Raw genomic sequence first — 7377 nt, forward strand, 5'->3', positions numbered from 1 at the left:
CTCCAGAGTCAGGAAGAAGGGAGAACATGGAATTGGTGGGAGGAATCTGCAGTATAGCTTGCTAGGTTAGAGGTCCACACTCTCTTTCATACATATCCACAGAATATTAAGAATATACTTCAGTTGTTCTGTTTGCTTTTTTTACATATTTTTTGAAAAAAGGGAGGAAAATATCCACATTAACAGGCCTAAAATTCAGAGAAATCAACACAATTCATTCACCAAATTTTTCTTCTCACATTCAGTTTTATCCCAAACAAATCTATCCTTGAATATTCATGTATTTGTTCTTTTCTTAGAACCACAAGGAATTGACCACTATTTTGTAAAGGGAATACATAGTTAGTAAAGATTAATGATAGTATTAAATTATGAGATTGATATTATAAGCCTTTATATGTCTTTACCTCATTGCTAAGATCTAATACTGTATTTATTCCTTTAACAAATACATTTGTCTTTCATCTATCAGATGGTACTCTCAGGCCCTTTAGAATAACAGAGTGAATAAAGGCAGACAAAAACATATACTTTGTGAAATTGTATGTTAGTATCATAATGATAGCTGAAGAAACATGTACAGTGGCTGCCATTTTCTCTATAATGCACAAAGGATAAAAATAGTACCTTGCATTCACACTGAGTTTGCACTAAAAATTCATGAAGAAAAGTTTTTCATTTTTATTGCATGTTTTATTTAATAAATTTAGCAATTATTTGCTTATAACTCTTTTTTTTAAACAAATACATCCATTTAGCCTGATTTAATTCAGGATATATTGCTTTTAAAATAATTCATATGCAACATTAAATATAACCATATCATCCACCCACATCCATAAATCACAATGTGTGAACAATTAACAACTCTTAGAGACAGTAGTTTCTCACTGTAATCTCTAACAACTGTTTCCTGGAAAAAAAATTCAAATGGTTTCTTCATTTCCATTATCAGTTTAAATGTTATTTAGGTATTTCGGGATATTATGTTACATTATAAATTTGAAGATAGAATTGATCTTACAGGTTTTTAATATCCAAGAAAACATTTTTAAAAATATAACTAATTTTTGATATTTATCTATTTGTGTGTTTGTGTTTGTGTGTGTGTGTGTGTGTGTGTGTGTGTGTGTGTGTGTGTGTGTGTGATAATACTTGCAGGTAAGTCATGACACAAATTGTATTTATCAGGTCTTTCCTTCTACTATTCAGATTTTAGACATTAAACTCAGGTTGTTAGGTTTTCTGGCAATGACATTCCCAACAAAAGGCATCTTTGTTGCAATGAAATATAAAATCTGATATTTTATTACTAATATAGATGCTTCTATGGAAGCACAAATATGTGTAGTTATAAAGTTTCAAATCTGTTAGCTTAGAACTGTAGTAGAAATACCCAAAGAATTCCCCAGAGTGATCTTAATAACTATCACTAGTGCAAAGGTGTTTGTTAAGACAGTGTTTTTTTTGTTTCGTTTTTTTGAGACTGAGTTAAAAATACTCCAGATAGAGAACATGACAAAAACAACAGACTAAGATACAAGAACCTTTGTTTCATTCTTGTTCTGAAATTGCCCTGAAATATAGTCTATTCCAGGGCTGAATTTAAGAAGACTCACTTTGAATTATCACCATAAAAATTATTTTGAACATATCAAACTGGCACCTACCAATGACCTCTCTAATAATAAGATTAGAATATTTTAACAGAAAATAGCCACATGTTTGTAGAGCTGAATAAGAAGGGTAATAAGAGCACACTTATGAAAAGGTTTGATCTTCATCTCATTGTTTCTTTCTGTGCTGTATTAATTGGCTTCCAGCCTCCAAGAACACTCAAGTTTCCAACTCCTATCACTCTCCCATTGACCTCATGATCTTCTAGACACTAATCTAGATTTCTACATTAGCCTTTAAGGCCAGACGCCTAGGAGCAAGGTGAAGGGGCATGCTTCTTCAACCCTGTTCAGTGCTGCAAGGCAAACATTAGCTTGGGCACAGTGTCTGCTTTTTTTTAGAATAGACAGAGAAGGAAAGTGATAAAAAATATCCATGTATACTTATGGATATTATATTCATATACACAATTACAATAGCAGATTATTTGGCAAAATCTTGCATAAACATTATCATATCATAGTAGTTTTTCTAAATGAACAGCACAAAATGAATATATGCTTCACAAATTTCCTAAAGACCCTAGGCAAAAATAATTTTGTTTGATTTAATAATCGTATTGTGTATCAAGGTTTTCAATGAAGACTAGAACTATGAGTAGATTTTAATGACCTCAGACTGTAAAATAGAGACACACAAGCTACATGGAAACTGTTTGCACTGAGAATGGCTAGAAAGTTATTCTAGGTCAGTGTCATAATTTCTTTTATTTGCAAACAAAAATTAAAATCAATCTCCATATCCAAGGAATAAGTTACTGTGCAAGGATAATCCTAATTTGTTTTTTAAAAAAATCTCCCCGGTAAATACACCAGTGGAAATTGAAAGTAATTTTTAATTCTCAAGTTCAAACTTAGGTTTTGACGTGCTATTAAAGAACTACATTTTGTCTTATGTTACAGCCAGTAAATGGAGACAAGACAACTTCTTTTATTGTTGTTATTATTATTTATCAATCAATTACAATTTTCATTTATTATACATCCCAAACAGTAGTTTCTCTTCCTTCCCCAACTCCCATTTCCTCCCCCAGTCTAACTCCCCCACACCCTATCTAATCCACTCCTCTTCTGTCTCTTTTCAGAGAGGAGCAGGCTTCCCCTGGGTGTTCACAAAGCATGGCATGTCAAATTTAGGTAAAACTAAGCTCCTCCCTTTGTATTAATACTGGCAACTTAGTATGGGGAATAGGCTCCCAAGAGCCAGCTCAGGCATTAGAGGCAGGCATTTATCCCATTGCTAGGTGTCCCACAAAAAAGATCAATGTGTAAAACTGTCACACATATGTAGAGGGCATAGGTTGGACCTATGTGGGATCCCTAGATGTTGGCCCAGATTCTGTGAGTTTCTATGAGCCCAGGTTAATTGTTTCTGTGGCTTCCCTAGAGATGACGTTGACTTCCCCCACCCCTATCTCCAGATCTTAACTTTCCTTCATCCCACTCTCCAATAGGATTCCCCAAGCTCAACCCACTGCTTCAATAGATCACTTTATTTGTTTGCATCACTCCACAGTTACTGGATAAAGGCTCTTTGATGACAATTGGGATAGTCAGCAATCTGATTACAAGAGACAGCCAGTTCAGGTACCCTCTCCAACATTATTGGAAGTCTTAGTTGGGGTCATCCTTGTAGATTCCTAGGACTTTCCTTGGCACCATGTTTCTTCCTATCCTCTCCATCAAGACATCTCTTTCATTACTCTCTACCTCCCTCCCAACACACAATCAAACCCAAGGCTTTATGTCATCCCCAACCAGCACCTCCAGTTTACCCAGGAGATCTCTTCTAATTCCCTTCCTAGGTAAACCCATGAGTCCCTTTTTGGGCCCTCCTTGACACCTAGCCTCTTTGGGACTGTGGATTATGGCACAGTTATCTTTTACTTTACAGTTAATATCCACTTATGAGTGAGTACATACCATATTTGTCTTTCTGAATCTGGTTACTTTTTCCTAATTCCATCCATTTACCTGCTAATTTCATGGTGTAGTTGTTCTTTTATAGGTGAACAATAGTCTGTTTTATAAATGTACTATATTTTCTTGATGTGTTCTTTGGTTGAGGGGCATCTGAGTTGTTTCCAGGTTCTGGCTATTATAATAATGCTGCTAAGAACATTGTTGACCAAGTGTCTTAGGTTAAAATTGAGCATTCTTTGGGTATATGCCTAAGATTGGTATAGATGAGTCTTGAGGTAGATTTATTTCTAATTATCTGAGAGAACACCATGTCAGTTTTCAAAGTGGCTGTACAAGATTGCACCCCAACCAGCAGTGGAGGAGTGTTCCCCTGACTCTACATCGCCACCAACAGCAGTCATTAGTATTTTTGTTCTTTGCCATTTTGAAAGTTATAAGATGGAATCTCAGAGTAAAATTGATATGCATTTTCCTAATGGCTAAGGAAGTTAAACAATTCTTTTAGGGTATCTTGACCATTTAAAATTCTTCTGTTGAGAATTCTGTTTAGATCTGTACCCTATTTTTAATTAGAATATTTGGTTTTTTTGATGTCTAGTTTCTTGGGTTCTTTATTGATTTTGGAGATCAGAACTCTTTCAGATGTTGGATTTGTGGAAATCTTTCCCCATTCTGTAGGCTGCCATTTTGTATTATTGATCACATGCTTTGCCTTATAGAAGCTTCTTCTGGAGATCCCATTTATTAATTGTTGATCTCAGTATCTGTGCTACTGCATTCTATTCAGGAAGTTGTCACCCATGCAAATGCATTCAAGGCTACTTTCCATTTGCACTTCTATCAGGTTCAATGTAACTGGATTTATGATTGAGGTCTCTGATCCACTTGGACCTGAGTTTTCTTCAGGGTAAAAGATATGGATCTATTTGTAGTCCTCTACATGCTACCATCCAGTTATGCCAGCACCATTTGTTTTCTTTTTTATTGAGTAGTGACAAAGCAATTTTTAAAAAAGATGTATGTTATGGCCAAGTGATATTTTTTACTTCCAATATCCATTGGAAAGATATGAAATAGAGCTCAAAAGAAGCAAAAGAGTTCCATATAGTTGTTAGGTGAAGGGCTAGAATGATGGATCAAATGGCAAAGGTGCTTGTCCTGCAATTCTGTATATTTATATTTTGTGTTCTGGGGACATGTAAAGGTGGAAGAAGTGACCAATGTTATTAAGTCATACATGCACAAACAACTGCCGTCCACCTGCCCCCACCCCCACATTTCTTAAGTAGAAACAGAAATAACACTGGAAAAAAAGAATATTTTGTAACAAACTGAGAAATGGAGTGGGAAAGAAAACCAAAACTGTTGTAAACACTATAGCATGAAGAAAAAATGAATTGACAAAATCACTTGTGAATATAGAAGTCTCACTGAAGGAGAAATAAATTGAAAGCAACATGGTGGAGTGTGATGGCTACCAGGTCAATACTTCACAATCAGTAGCTTTCAATCCTGGCAATAATACTAAAAATTTAGAAATGAACATACTTGTCTAGGCTATAGAGGGAACAAAATATAAACCATGTTTAGAGGCATCAATCAGTCCCTGTCTGAAAATCTACCTATCTGAGCCTGTCTTTTTGCCAGAAATAAAAGGGGAAAACTGGGATTCCAGGAAAGAGCAAAGATACAGGAAATAAAGACATATTACAAAGGGGAATAAGCAAGTTGTCAAAATATAAATATAAAATAAGTGTTAGAAGTAGATAGCTTGAGCAAGTGCCATGCCCACCATGGAAATGAATTTTCTATAAAGACAGTGGGTAAAGAGATTTGAGGTGCAATATCTAAGAGGAGCATGATAGAACATAATGGGGGAAAGAGAAAAAGGAAATAAACAAAACAAGAGAAAGAACCAAGACCAAAAGAGAAAAAGCAGGGAGAGAAAGAACAATTAAAACATAAATAACACTCAAATAATTTTATACATCCTGAACTGGTTGCATTTATGCATTTAGGAATATATATGCATATACATATCATGTATATATGTGTTAAATAATAATTAATGAAAAAAGAGGCTATAAATTTGAAAGAGAACAAAGAAAGGTATATGACAAAGTTAAGATGGAGGAAAGAAAGGAGGGAAATCATACAATTATATTATAATCCCCCAAATAAAGAAATAAAATAAAAAAATAACAAATATTAATCACTGCAATAAGTTAAGGGATATGAATAAAAAGTTAACTTACTTCAAGTCAAATAAAAATAAATAGTGACTAAGGCTTATCTCTCTCTGTCTCTGTCTCTGTCTCTGTCTCTGTCTCTCTCTCTCTCTCTCTTTCTCTCTCTCTCTCTCTCTCTCTCTCTCTCTCTCTCACACACACACACACACACACACACACACACACACACACACACACACACACACACACACTTGTGAGATTTTGTTTCAGGATTAGCCAAGTACCTAACTTCATTTGTTATTGTGAAAACATTTGGAGGCCTCACTTTAATTGCACATATTCAGAGGCACACATGCTATTTTAGTGAAATACAGTGAGTTTTGCTGGTGGTGAATGATAACCACAGGGAAAATATAAATTTGTGCAGAACAGTTTATACCTTGCAGCAATTTACAAGAATGATGGAGTAAATTCTCAAGTGAAAGTTCTCAATGAAAAACAAAACAAACCACCACAACAAAAACAACCAAGGTCCCTTTACTGGGGAACTACTTCCTCCTTGGTATAAATAAGATGGATTACACATGTAAAGCTGGGCTCATTTCTGACATCTTATACCATAGCTTCAAAAGAAGAATGACAGAATCAAACACCTCTAGGCAGATAATGCAGATAATTTAATTTCATATTGTAGAGTCTATCTTGTTTTGTTTTGTTTTGTTTTTTGAGACAGGGTTTCTCTGTGGCTTTTGGAGGCTGTCCTGGAACTAGCTCTTGTAGACCAGGCTGGTCTCGAACTCAGAGATCCACCTGCCTCTGCCTCCCAAGTGCTGGGATTAAAGGTGTGTGCCACTAACGCCCAGCTGTAGAGTCTATCTTATTTACAGAGAATGATCAGAGTAGCCTGAAGAGGTGACTCAGACATGTGATTCCAACATTTTAGACATTGAAAAAAGAGGGTCAAGTTATTATGTCCAGATTGGAGTACATGAGAGACAACATCCTTAAATGAAGGGAAAGGAGACAGACTCTGTGACTTCAATTAGGTCTTGTAATTTCTTCCAAAGATTTTTGGCTGCAACAAGCAAGGAAAAAACACACAGACAAACAACCCAGTACAAACAAGTCAACATTCACTGAAAGACTGAAAGAGATGGCAGCCTTTTTCCTGTTTGTATCTATGGGTGCTGCCCTTATTCTTTTTAGAAGCCAACATTATGCTTATGCTAAAATAAAAGAAAAATATCCTGTGCTTTATAGGGAGACCCAATTCTTTTGACAAATATAAATAATACTACTAAGAAAGAAATACATTTTAATTTATGACATTAAATGTTTACTTTATAAAGAGTATTGAAGTAATCATAGTAATGATGTATATTTGAAATGAGAGCAGATTGTGTCTCTAAATTTGTGGAAGGTAAGATATTTTCCAGTTGAATTGACATGTTTGATATTTAATTGCTAATTTTGTGGCCAATACCAAGGAAAGCTATATTAGCAGTGATGGTTCCCACTAAATATAGTTGTGTGCAGTTTACTATATATATTTCTAGGTGCACACAAACACACAAATGACTTAATTAAAA

The sequence above is a fragment of the Cricetulus griseus genome (assembly GCF_003668045.3).
Source record: "Cricetulus griseus strain 17A/GY chromosome 1 unlocalized genomic scaffold, alternate assembly CriGri-PICRH-1.0 chr1_1, whole genome shotgun sequence".
Lineage (NCBI taxonomy): Eukaryota > Metazoa > Chordata > Mammalia > Rodentia > Cricetidae > Cricetulus > Cricetulus griseus.